Source organism: Panthera leo, chromosome D1, assembly GCF_018350215.1.
Source record: "Panthera leo isolate Ple1 chromosome D1, P.leo_Ple1_pat1.1, whole genome shotgun sequence".
Classification (NCBI taxonomy): Eukaryota; Metazoa; Chordata; class Mammalia; order Carnivora; family Felidae; genus Panthera; species Panthera leo.
In genome coordinates, this window is record NC_056688.1 from 62,862,253 (window position 1) to 62,877,402 (window position 15,150).

Sequence of the window (15,150 nt, forward strand, 5' to 3'; positions counted from 1 at the left end):
TGCTAATCTTGCAGATATCCTCTATGTATCTCAGGGCTGAAGGCACTGAAGGGTGAAGGAAAACATGAGGACACCGGATGGAAAACTGAGCCTGAGGGAAGGAAATGGTGTGGGCAATTCATCATTTCTTTTGACTTTAGCTTGAATGAATAATAAGGTAAGCACAAAACATGGAGTAATTAAAACCAGAAGTCTTCTTATCTCTCCTAAAAACCTAGAGGAAAGTTTGAGGCAACAACAGCTACTGGAATAGGAAACAAGAATCAAGAAAAGGAGAGAGAGTGTGGAAAACCTAAATTCTGTGTATGAACTCTTCCAAGTCTCTACTTCCTGAAACATGTAGGCACACAGCAAATACAAAGCAGGTCAGACAAAGATAAAAGAGCTGAAGTAATATTTGAGCTGTTTTCCAACACAAGTTTCTATTTCAGGATCAAACCAAGTTAACTGTCTGCTTAAACAAAAGCTTCAAACCTCTTTGGAAGACTGTAACAGACCCCACAGCCTCCATAACATGATATCCACAATATCCAGCATAACCGAGGTAAGACTGAAAATCAGTGAAATAGCCATTTTACTATTTACTCTACAACAGTAGAGAAAAAAATTAATGAAACCAGAAACTGATATTAAGATAAATAAAATTAATATATGACTAAGCAAGGGGCACCTGGGTGGCTCAAACAATTGAGCATCTGACTTTAGCTCATGTCATGATCTCACAGTTCATGAATTTGAGCCCTTCCTTGGGCTCTGTGCTGACAGCTTGGAGCCTGGAGCCTGCTTCAGATTCTTTGTACCCCTCTCTCTCTCTCTGCCCCTCCCCTGTTTGTGCTCTCCCTCTCAAAAATAAATAAACATTTAAATATGTATAGAGAGAGAAGGTGAGTTTGGTGTCTTCCTTTGTTGCCATCTTGTACTGGAACTCAAGAAAAAAAGGAAGAGTTCCAGTACAAGTTAGAAACACAGGAAGACTCCAAACTCACCTCCTCCATGGACACACCAAATCTAAAGCTATTTATAGAGCAATTCCTCCTAAAGAAGAACTGAGTGCTAACTGAACAGCTTATACACAACAAAAGGTATGGAGAACTCCAGGAGAGATGGAGATGGTAATGAAGAGAACCTCCACTCCCAGCGCTGCGAACTGCAGTTGAGATGGACATTACTGAGGGATTAGGAGCAGATATATCTGCCCTGGGGCACAGGGTGGGGAAAATCCTGAGGTATAAAATAGCAATTTATAAAAGATCCATCCCTAGAAAGCTGTCAAATGGCATGAGTGCTGCTGAAACACGCTATGGTGGAAAGGACTGGCAAGCACTACAGTTTACACTCCCCCTCTACCTTGAAAGGGAAGACTAGGACAGGGTCTGGAAGCTATAGCCAGCCTGCTATCCCTCAATAACCACTGGGTTTCTAGCCCACACCAACTCCAGACACATGGACACAGAAAAAAAGCTGCGATTTAAAAGAGCAACTAGCATAGAAAGAAGCCAGCCCTAAAATTCCTCCAAATGGCAGGGGCAACTGCTGGAACTCTCTCCAAGATGGAGGGGCTGGCAAGAGCCCCAGCTTATACTCCCTCTCCAAGATGACGTCATGAATTGGAGTAGGGTCCAGCCATCCTAACCAACCTACCCAGTGAGCCCAGGGCCCCTAGCCCACACCAGCTGCAGCCATCCCACCAAGATAGCCCTAGGGTGGTGAACACCAGGGTACCTCTGGTCAGTGCTCACTACAACTCCACCCTTCATGCAGAGGTGACACGTGCTTAAAGTACCCTGGAACACTTTAGGTACACACTGCTTCAGCTTCAGATGGCTTACTAGGGCGTCCCCAAGGCAGAGCACTCCAGGACCTCCTAGCTGATAACTGATTAGTCTCCAGCCACTTTCCAGGGTACCCTCATGTGGACTGCCCTGGGACACCCCCACTCATACCAGACTCAGCGCCAGCCACCTCACAAGGGCACCTATGTGCTGAGTACCCCAGGATATCCCAGCTTGAATCTCTTTCAGCTTCAACCATCCTACCAGAGTGACTTCAGAGTTGAAAGCCCCAAGACACGCATGTTTGTACTCACTCCACCTTCACCTGTCCTTCCAGGGCACCCTTTGCACAGAGAAGCCAAAGACTACACAAGACCATACCCACTTCAACTACAGCTGTCCTGCCAGTTCATTCAATGAATAGAAAACCCAAGGACCACCCAACCCACAAGCTGCCTTGGCTCCAGCCATGCTGTTCAGGATATCCTCTGAGCAGAAAGTCCTGGAAAACTCCAGTTTATATCCATTTAAGCTTTAGCCATTCTACCAAGGAGTCCTCTCTGCATAGATCTCCAGGACCCCCCAACCCCTGCCACCTACTTCAGGTCCAGCTATCCTGCCAGGGCACCCTCTGCACATAAAGTCCAGGGAAACTGCCCCCTCGCCCCAGCCTGCATCCACTTCAAGTTCATCTGTCCTGTCAGGGGCCTTCATCCCTTTCCATCCCACCAGTGCAGCCCCAGCACAGAGCGCCCCCTAACCCTATCCCACATCAGCAACAGCTCCAGCCAGTCAGTGAAAATCACCAAACACACTTGGGCTATACAGAAAATGATCACACACAAGACCATTCCTTCATGTTTAGGAGAAGTAGCAATTCCATCTAATTCATAGGAACAAACATAGAAAGTCAAACATAATGGAGAGACAGATGAAAATGCCCCAAAAGAAAGAATGAGATAAAACCTCAGAAAAAGAACTGATTGAAATAGAGTTAAGCAATATGCCTGATAGAGTATAAAGTAGTGATCATAAATATGCTCACTGGCCTGGAGAGGAGAATGGAAGAACTCAGTGAGAACTTCAACAAAGAAACAGAAAATATTAAAAAAAAATCAGAGTTGAGGAATACAATAGCTGATATGAAAAACACATGAGAGGGAATCAACAGTAGATCAAAGGATGCAGAAGAAAGGATCAGCAATCTGAAAGATGGGGTAATGGAAAGCACCCAAGCTGAACAGCAAAAAGAAAAAGAAGTTTTTAAAAATGTGGATAGGTTAAGGATCTCTTGGACAGCATCAAGTTAACACATATTTGCATTGTAAGGGTCCCATAAGAAGGAAAAGAGAGAAAGGGCAGGAAACTTATTTGGAGAGATAACTGAAAACTTCCTTAACCTAGGGAATACAATAGACATCCAGGTTCAGGAAGAACAGAGTTCCAAACAAGATGAACCTAAGGAGGTCCACATAATAATACATAATAATTAAAATGTCAAAGCTTAAAGATAAAGAGAATTTTAAAAGCAGCAAGAGAGAAGCAAGATTACATACAGGGGAAATCCCTCAAGGCTACTAGCTGATTTTTCAGCAGAAGCTTTGTAGACCTGCAGAAAGTAGCATGATATAGTTAATGTGCTGAAAGGAAAAAACTTGCAACCAAGAATATTCTAATCAGCAAGGTTATCATTCAGAATTGAAGGAGACACAAATAAAAGTTAAAGGAGTTTATCACCACTAAATCAGCCTCACAAAAAAATGTTAAAAGGATGTCTTTAAATGGAAAAGAAATGACCATAATTACAAGTAATGAGACTATAAATAAAATACAAAATATGACAACATATACATAAACAGTGGAGAAGAGAATAAGAAAAAGGTTTTTTTTTTTTAGAATGTGTGTGTTTGAACTTAAATGACCATCAACTTAATATAGACTTATATATCCTTAGGATGTTATATATAAACCTCATGGAACCCAAAACTAAAAACCTGTAATAAATACACAAAAATATGAAGAGAAAGAGAGCTAAACATAACACTACACAAAGTCATCAGTAACAAAAAAAAGAGAGCAAGAGAAGAGAAAAATAAACAGAGAAAGACAAAAACAACCAGAAAACAATTAATAAAATGGCAATTAGTACAAACTTATCAATAATTATTTTAAATGTGAATGTTCTAAATGCTCCAATCAAAAGACAAAAGGTGGAAGAACAGAATTAAAACAAAGAAACAAAAACAAGACCTATCTATATGCCACCAATAAGAGACTCATTTCAGACCTAAAGACACATATAGACTGAAAGTAAACGGCTTGAAAAACATTTACTATACAAATGGAACAGCAACAACAAAAAGCCAGGGTAACAATACTTATATCATAGAAATAGACTTTAAAACAAAGATTGTCAATATATGCAAAAAAAGCATTTGACAAAATACAGCATCATTTCTTAATAAAAACCCTCAAGAAAGTCAGGATAGAAGGCACACTTTAGTATCATAAACACCATATATGAAAGGGCCACAACTAATATCTTCAATGGGGAAAAACTGAGAGCTTTCCCCCTGAGATCAGGAACACGACAAGGATATCCACTCTCAACACTGTTGTTTAACATAAAGTTGGAAGTCCAAGCCTCAGCAATCAGACAACAAAATGAAATAAAAGGCATCCAAACTGGCAAACAAGATATCAAACTTTCACTTTTCACAGATGACATGATACTCTATGTGAAAAACTAGAAAGACTCCACCAAAAAGCTGCTAGATATATGAATTCAGCAAAGTTGCAGGATGTAAAATCAATGTACAGAATTCAGTTGCATTTCTATACACCAATAATGAAGCAACAGAAAGAGAAATCAAGAAATTGATCCCATTTACAATTGCACCAAGAACCATAAAATACTTAGGAATAAACCTAACCAAAGATATAAAGGATCTGTATGCCAAAAACTATAGAAAACCTATGAAAGAAATTGAAGAAGACACAAAAGAATGGAAAAAACATTCTATGCTCATGGATTGGAAGAACAAATACTGTTAAAATGTCTATACTACCCAAAGCAATCTACACATTCAATGCAATGCCAATCAAAATTGCACCAGCATTCTTCTCAGAACCAGAACAAACAATCCTAAAATTTGCATGGAACCTCAAAAGACCCCAAATAGCCAAAGTAATGTTGAAAAAGAACACCACAGCTGGAGGCATCACAATCCCAGACTTTAGCCTCTACTACAAACCTGTAATCATCAAGACAGTATGGTATTGGCACAAAAACAGACATATAGACCAATGGAATAGAATAGAGAACCCAGAAATGGACCCACAAATGCATGGCCAACTAATCTTTGACAAAGCAGTAAAGAGTATCTAATGGAAAAAAAAGACAGTCTCTTTAGCAAATGGTGCTGGGAGACCCAGACAGCAACATGCAGAAGAATGAAACCAGACGACTTTCTTACACCTTACACAAAAATAAACTCAAAATGAATGAAAGACCTAAATGTGAGACAGGAAACCATCAAAACCCTAGAGGAAAAAACAGGCAACCACCTCTTTGACCTCAGCTACAGCAACTTCTTACTCCACACATCTCTGAAGGCAGGGGAAACAAAAACAAAAATGAACTATTGGGACCTCATCAAGATAAAAAGCTTCTGCACAGCTAAGGAAAGAATCAACAAAACTAAAAGGCAACCGACAGAATGGGAGAAGATATTTGCACATGACATATCTGGTAAAAGGTTACTATCCAAAATCTATAAAGAACTTACCAAATTCAACACCTGAAAAACAATTAATTCGGTGAAGAAATGGGCAGAAGACAGGAATAGACACTTTTCCAAAGAAGACATCCACATGGCCAACAGACACATGAAAAGATGCTCAACATCTCTCATCATCAGGGAAATACAGATCAAAGCCACATTGAGTTGCCACCTCACACCAGTCAGAGTGGCTAAAATTAACAACTCAGGAAACAACAGATATTGCCAAGGATGTGGAGAAATGGGAACCCTCTTGCACTGTTAGTGAGAATGCAAACTGGGGCAGCTGCTCTGGAAAACAGTATGTAGGTTTCTCAAAAAATTAAAAATAGAATTTTTAATTCTATGACCCAGCAATAGCACTACTAGGAATTTATCCAAAGGATACAGGAGTGCAGATTCATAGGAGCACATGTACCCCAATGTTTATAACAGTGCTATCAACAATAGCTAAATTATGGAAAAGGCTTAAATGTCCATCAACTGATGAATGGATAAAGGAGATGTGGTTTCTATACACAATGGAATACTACTTGGCAATGAGAAAGAATGAAATCTTGCCATTTGCAACAATGTGGATAGAACTGGAAGGTATTATGCTAAGTGAAATAAGTCAGTCAGAGAAAGACAGATATCATATGTGGAATTTGAGAAACTTAACAGAAGACCCCATGGGGGAAGGGAAGGGGGAAAAATAGTTTCAAACAGAGAGGGAGGAAAACCATAAGAGACTCTTAAATACAGAGAACAAACTGAGGGTTAATAGGAGATGAGAGGGAGGGGAAAATGAGTGATGGGCATTGAGGAGGGCACTTCTTAGAATGAACACTTGATGTTGTATGTAAGCAATGAATCATGGGAATCTACTCCTGAAACCAAGAACACACTGTATACGCTGTATGTTAGCTAATTTGACAATAAATTATATTTAGAAAAAATAAATAAATAAAAAGAAAAGAAAAGAAAAATTCATCCTAGTAAAAGCCAGTGGAAGAGGCTTAAAATTATGAATATTAATTTAATTCTTGTCCTATCTTTCTTACCGTTGTTGGTGAACATTGCTCTTGGGTGAGCAAGTTTCCAAGTGCCTCAAAACAAATAAAATAATAATAATAATAATAATAATAATAATAATAATAATGCAAAACCTGTAATAATAGACAAAGAAGGGCATTACATAATAATAAAGGTAACCACCCAGGAAGATATAACAATTGTACATATCTATGTACCAAACACTGAAGCACCTAAAAACATAAAGCAAATATTATGGACATACAGAGAGAAGTTGATGGTAATAAAATAATAGAATGGAATTTTTTTAATGTTTATTTATTTATTTTGAGAGAGAAAGAGAGAGAGCAGGGGGCACAGAGAGAGAGAAGAGAGAGAATCCTCAGCAGGCTTTGCATTGTCAGCACAGAGCCCAACACGAGGTTCAATCTTATGAACCTTGAGATCATGACGTGAAGCAAAATCAGGAGTCAGACACTTAACCAACTGAGCCTCCCAGGCTCCCCAGAATAGGATTTTAATACACCAGTTACATCAGTGGATAGATCACTCAGAAAATAAATAAGGAAACAATGTTTTTGAATGATACATTAGATCAGATGGACATAGTAGATATATGCAGAATATTCCACCCAAAAACAACTGAATACACATTCTTCTCAAGCACACATACAACATGCTCCAGGATTGATCACATGTTCGGCCACAAAATTCTCAGTAAATTTAAGAAGACTCAAATCATATCATGCATCTTTTCCAACCACAATGGTATGAAACTAGAAATCAATTACAAGTAAACACACAAACACACACAAGAAGGGTAAACATGCTACTAAAAAACGAATGGGTTAACAAAAAATCCAAGTAGAAATAAAAAAATACATAGAGACAAATGAAAATCAAAAAACATGTCCCAAAACTTTGGAACACAATGAAAGTAATTCTAAAAGGGAAACATATTTGTCTTTCTCTGTCTTATTTCACTTAGCATTATACTCTCTAGCTCCATCCATGTCATTGCAAATGACAAGATTTCATTCCTTTTAATGGCTGAATGGTATTCCATTGTGTATATATACCACATCTTCTTTACCCCTTCATTATCAAAGGACGCTTGGGCTGCTTCCACAATTTGCTATTGTAAATAATGCTGCAATAAACATAGCAGTGTACATCCCTTTGAATTAGGGTTTTGGCAGTAAATATCCAGTAGGTGATTACCAGATCATAGGGGTAGTTCTTTTTTTAATTCTTTAAGAAACTCCACACTATTTTCCACAGTGGCTGCACCAGTTTCCATTCCCAGCAGCAGCGCAAGAGAGTTTCTTTTTCTCCACATCCTTGCCAACACTTGTTTCTTACATTTTATTTTAGCCATTCTGACAGGTGTAAGGTGATATCTCATTGTGGTTTTGATTTGCATTTCCCTGATGATGAATGATGTTGAACATCTTTTCATGTGTCTGTTAGCCATCTGCATGTGTTCTTTGAAAAATGTCTGTTCATGTCTTCTGCTCACTTTTAATTGGATTATTATGGGGGCGGTGAGTTGAGAACCATATAAAGTTCTTTACATATTTTGGATACTAACCCTTTATCAGATATGTCATTTGCAAATATCTTCTTCCATTTTGAAGGTTGCCTTTTAGTTTTGTTGATTGTTTCCTTTGCTCTGCAAAAACTTTTTATTTTGATGTAGTCCCAATTGTTTTTCTTTACTTTTGTTTCCCTTGCCTCAGGAGACACATCTAGAAAAATGTTGCTATGGCCAGTTTCAGAAAGATTATTGCCTGTGCTTTCTCCTAAGATTTTTATGGTTTCAGATCTCACATTTATATATTTAATCCATTTTTTAAATTTATTTTTGCTTATGGTGAAAGACAGTGATGCAGTTTCATTCTTTTGGATGTAGTTGTCCAGTTTTCCCAACACTTATTTGAAGAGACTGTCTTTTTTCCATTGGATATTCTTTTTGCTTTGTCAAAGATTAATCATCCACACAACTGTGGATTTACTTCTGGGTTTTCTATTCTGCTCCAGAGAGCTATGTGTCTATTTTTGTGCCAGTATTGTACTGTTTTGATTACCACAGCTTTGTAATATAACTTGAAGTTTGAAACTGTGTTACCTACAGCTTTGCTTTTCTGATTTCGCTCATGTGGAATGTAAGAAACAAAGAAACAAAGAGAGAGAGAGAGAGCAAAGGAGAGAGAGAGAGAGAAAGAGAGAGAGAGAAACCAAAATACAGACCCTTAACTATAGAGAACAAACTGAGGGTTACCATAGGGGAGGGGCGGGGTGGGGGCAAGATGGGTAAACAGGCAATGGGGATAAAGGAGTACACTTGTCATGATGAGTGCTGGGTGTTGTATGGAACTTTTAAATGTGTGTACCTGAAACTAATATAACAGTGCATGTTAACTATACCAAAATTTAAAATAAAAATTAAAAAATATAAAGTTTTTAATTTAAAAATAATAAATAAATAAATAAATAAATAGGAAATACATAGCAATAGAGGCCTACCTCAAGAAAGAAGACAAAGCTCACATAATCTCACCTTACACCTAAAGTAATTGGAAAAAGAACAAAGAAAGCCCAAGGTCAGTAGGAAAAAGGAAATAATAAAGAAATAAAGAAAGAAATGACAGAGACTAAAAAATCGACAGGAAAGATCAATGAAACCAAGAGCTCACTCTTTGAAAAGATAAAATTTAAAAACCTGTAGCCAGACTCATCAGACAGAGAAATACAAATACCATATGATTTCAATTATATGTGAAATCTAAAAAACAAAACAAACAAATAAATAAACAAAAAGCAGAATCAGACCTGTGCAGAAAATAAACTTATGGTTGCCAGAAAGGAGAGGGGTGGGAAGGTAGGCAAAATCAGTTAAGGAGGTGGGAGATACAAACTTCTGGTTATGGAAACAATAAGTCATAGGAATAAAAGGTAAAGCACAGAGAATATAGTTAATGGTATTTTAATAGCATTGCATGGTAATAGATAGTAGCTACACTCGTAGTGGGCATATAGAGTTGTTGAATCACTATGTTGTATACCTGAAACTAATGTAACATTGCATATCAACCATATTTAAAAAAAGACAACCCACAGAATAAGAGAAATATTTGCAAATTATGTACCTGATAAAGGACTTGTATCTAGAAAATATAAAGAATTTTTCCAATTCAACATATAAAGACAACCCAATTAATAAATGGGTAAAGGATCTGAATATACATTTTTCCAAAGAGGATATACATATGTCCACTAAACATGAAAAGATACTCAATCTCATTAGCCATCAGGAAAATGAAAATCAAAACCATAATTACATACCATTTTATTCCCTCTAGAATTGCTATAATGAAAAAGGCAGGTCAATAGCAAGTGTTAATGAGGATGTGAAGAAACAGGAATCCTCATACACTGCTTGCAGAATGTAAAATGGTGAAGGCACTTTGGAATACAGTCAGATAATTTCTCAAAAGGTTTTAAAGACTTACCGTATGACCCAAAAATTCTATTCCTAGGTATACACTATATATATATATATATATATATATATATATATAAAAGTGTGTGTGTGTATATATATATATACATACATATATACATATATATATATACATACATATATATATACTAGTGTGTATATATACACACACACACTAATATATATATATATATATATATATATATATATATTATATATACAAAACTGTTACTCAAATGCTGATAGCAACATTATGCATAATAGACAAAAAAGGAGTCAACCCGAATGTCCATTAATTGATGAATGAATGGATCAATAAAATGTGGTATATCAATATAATAGGATATTATTAAGCAATAAAAACAAATGAAATACTGATACACACACTACAACATGGAAGAACCTTGAAAACATCACACTAAGTGAAAGAAGCCAGTGTCAAAAAATCACATATTTCATGATTCCATTTACATGGTATGTCCATAATAAGAAATTCTGTAGAATCAAAGAGTAGATTAGTAGTTGCTTAGGGGGCGGGTAGGTTGGGGGGCTTGGGAAAAACAGGGACTGGTAATGGATATGGGGTTTCTTTTTTGGGGTGACAAAATGTTCCAAAAATTATGATGATGATTGTATAACTCTGAATATATTAAAAGCCATTGAATTTTACAGTTTAAAAAAAGGAAAAGGAAAAAAATCCCACAAATTTCCAATATTTGGAATGAAAAAAGGATATCACTACAGGGTATACAGACTGTAAAAAGATAATAAAAGAAAATTATCAGCAGCTTTGTGCCAATAAATTTTACAACTATACAAAACGGTCAAATTCATGAGTGGCATAAATTATCAAAATCGATTATGATGTTTAATTTTATTTGTCAACTTGAATGGGCCATCAAATGCCTAGAAATTTGGTCACATATTATTGTGGATATTTCTGTGAGAATGCTTTTAGATGAGATTTACATTTAAATAAATGGAATCTGTGTAAAGCGGATTGCCCTTCATAATATGGCTGGGCTTCATCCTATCAGTTGAAGGCCTGAATGAAACAAAAAGACTGGTGTGGTGCTAAGCATGAGAGAATTCTCCAGCAGACTGACTCATCTAATTTGGCTTTATCTGATTCTATAGCAGATGGCCTTCAGATTTCAAGTGGAAGATTAGCCTTTTTGGATCTCAAGCCTGCCGACTCACCCTGCCAATTTTGGACTTGCCAGCCTCTCTATACCCATGTGAGCCAATTTCTTAATAAATTGATTGATTAACTCTAGCTAATACACTAATACAAAGAGAAAAAGAAAATCTGAATAAAGTTTCATTTATTGAGAAATTTTATTTTACAACCCTTCCACACACACACACACACACAAATTTCGTCACACATGATGTCCATAGTGAATTCTAGTAAACATTTAAGGAAGAAATGGTACTAGTTTTTCAAAAACTCAGAAAAACAGAGTAAAGTAAAAAAATCCTAAGTCGTTTTATAAGACCAAAATTACCCTGATATCAAAACTAGAAAAAAATATTACAAGAACTTTTCAGACTAATTTCAAAATCTTAGCAAATAAAGTATGTACATTTAAAGGGAAAATATAGTATTCCAGGCAGGATTTATTCCAGAAATGCAAGGTTGGTTTACCACTCAAAAATCATTTATTGTAACTTTTCACATTAACTAAAACAATTTTGGGAAACAGAATAAAGTCCAATTCTCCTTTCCAGATATTAATATATTTCACAAGGCAGTTGTAATAAAAACATTGTAGAACTGATTTAAAAATGGTCAAATACACTAACTTAGATAATGATGTGAAGAACAATAGATTCTTATATATGAGAATATAACAAATTTCATAGTTGACCACACAAATCAGTATTATTAGATATCTATTTCTAACCAGTACTAAATAACCTTTATTCAGTAAATTGTGTTGACAAAATGGGTTTCCCATTTGCAGAAAGCAAAGTTGATTGAATACTTCAGAAAAATCACAGGTAATATTTAAAATATTTAATAACTAGTATAACAAAATGACACTAACTGATCAAAGTGAATTGGCATCGTGACACATAACTAAAAACTATCAGCTTTCCAAATATGTAACCCTTAATTTCTCGATCCTAAATACATAACAGACACCAGGGCAGTGGTGGGGACAGTCACCCAGAGACATCAGAATGCAGACTTTTATCAACTGTCTTAATGACCAAAATGACTATACCAGAGTAAACAACTTGATATCAGCCCCATGATAGCACAAACCATAAAGACATAAAAATAAAGATAAGACTTAAGAGCTTATAGAAAATACAGAGTAACAACTTTGGGACCTTGAGATGGGGAAAGAGTTCCTAAACAAGAGTCAACAGTAGGAAGTATCAGGAGAGATCTAGACAGGGTTGCCTATAGCAAAATTAAAGATTTCTATTAAAGTGGTAGTCATCAAAACAGTATGGTACTAGCACAAAAACAGACACATAGAACAATGGAACAGAAGAGAAAACCCAGAAATAGACCCACAACCCTTCAACAAAGCAGGAAAGAATATCCAATGGAAAAAAAATCTCTTCAACAAACGGTGTTGTGAACGCAGGACAGAGACATGCAGAAGAATGAAATTGGACCGCTTTCTTATACCATACCAAAAATAAACTCAAAATGGGTGAAATATGTAAATGTGAGACAGGAAACCATCAAAATCCTAAAGAAAAACACAGGCAGTGACATCTTTTACCTCAGCCGTAGAACCGTCTTACTAAACATGTCTTCAGAGGCAAGGGAAACAAAAGCAAAAATGAACTATTGGTAAAAGCCTTCCACACAGTGAAGGAAACAATCAACAAAACTAAAAGACCACCTACAAAATGGGAGAAGATATTCACAAATGACATATCTGAAAAAGGGTTAGTATCCAAAATCTACAAAGAGCTTAATGGGGTGTCTGGGTGGCTCAGTCAGTTAGGCATCTGACTTCAGCTGAGGTCATGATTTCACCACTCATGAGTTGTAGCTCCTCATTGGGCTCTGTGATGACAGCTCAAAGCCTGGAGCCTGCTTCTGATTCTGTGTCTCCCTCTCTCTCTGCCCCTCTCTCGCTCATACCATGTCTCTCTCTCTCTCAAAAATAAACATTGAAATTTTTTTAAAATAAACATTTTTTTAAAAATTAAAAGAAAGAACTTATCAAACTCAACATCTAAAAAACAAATAATCCAGTTAAGAAATGAGCAGAAGATATGAACATTTTTCCAAAGACATACAGATGGCCAAAAGACATATAAAAAGATGTTCAACATCACTCATCATCAGGGAAATACAAATCAAGACCATGATGAGATACTGCCTCACACTTGTCAGAATGACTAAAATTAACATCACAGGAAACAACAGATGTTGGTGAGGATGTGGAGAAAGAGGAACCCTCTTACACTATTGGTGGGAATGCAAACTGGTGCAGCCACTCTGAAAAACAGTTTGAAGATTCCTCAGAAAGTTAAAGATAGAACTACCCTATGACCCAGCAATTGCACTACTAGGTATTTACTCAAATGACACAAAAATACTGATTTGAAGGGGCACATGCACCCTGATGTTTACAGCAGCATTATCAGCAACAGCCAAATTATAGAAAGAGCCCAAATGTCCATTGACTGATAAATGGAAAAATATGTGGTATAGATAGATACATGTAGATAGATGATGATGATGATGATGATGATGATGATGATGATAGATAGAGATTATAGAGATACAGATATAGATATAGACGATATAGATGATATAGACATAGGTATATACAATGGAATATTACTCAGCCATCAAAAAAGAATGAAACCTTGGGGCACCTGGGTGGCTCAGTCAGTTAGGTGTATGGCTCTTGATTTTAGTTCAGGTCATGATCTCATGGTTCATGAGATCGAACACCACATTGGGCTCCATGCTGTAAGCATGGAGCCTGCTTGGGATTCTCTATCCGCCCCTCTCTCTTTACCCCTCCCCACTCTCTTTCCTTCTCTCTCTCAAAATAAATAAATAAACATTAAAAAAAAGAAGAATGAAATCTTGCCATTTGCAATGACATGGATGGAGCTAGGAAATAAGTCAGAGAAAGACAAACATATGATTTTGCTCATGTGTGGAATTTAAGAAACAAACCAGAGGAACATAGAGAAATGGAAAAAAAGAGAAAGAGAAGGATGCAAACCATAAGCAACTCTTCACTACAGAGAACAAAGGACAATGTTCTCTATACATTGGGGTTGATGGACAAAGGTGGATGGGAAATGGACAATGGGTATTAAGGAGTGCATTTGTTGTGATGAGCCCTGGGTGTTTTTTGTAAGTGATGAATCACTAAATTCTACACCTAAAATCAATTTTACCATATATATTAACTAACTAGAATTTAAATAAAAATTGAAATAAAAAAGTACATCATGTTCAAAAATAGACAAATGTGTGACAGATTAGGAGAGGATGTTAGCAATGTCTAAAACAAGAATTAAATGTTCTAAAACTTAAATTTTTTCATATAAAATTATGTACGTTATCAAGAAAAAAGAAGAGCAAAAATGAGTAAAAAGTATAAGTAGATAATTCAGAGATAGGAAAACCAGAATGACTAAAAACTTTATTTAAAAAACACTAAGCAGGGAGCCTGGGTGGCTCAGTCAGTTAATCATCCGACTCTTGATTTCAGCGCAGGTCATGATCTCACAATTCACGAGTTCAAGCACATTGATAATAAATGATTTTATTATTAATATTAATAAATAAAAACATTAGCATAAAGCTATATGAAGGGCATGATATTAGTATATAATAATATGAAAAGTGTGGCTATCTCAGTTCAGGGCACCAAAGTCCCCAAAGGAAAATAAATGTAGGCTTCATGTTTCACAACAATTATTAAGTTAAAATCAAATTACATTTTGTAAGGTCTCATTGTAACAAAAATACTTTCACATGGGTATCCTCTCTGGAAAATGCGTTTCATTTCTCAATAGGTAAAATTGTTGTTCATTTCACTTTTATCATTATAATGTCATGGCTAAAGTCACCATAAGTGAG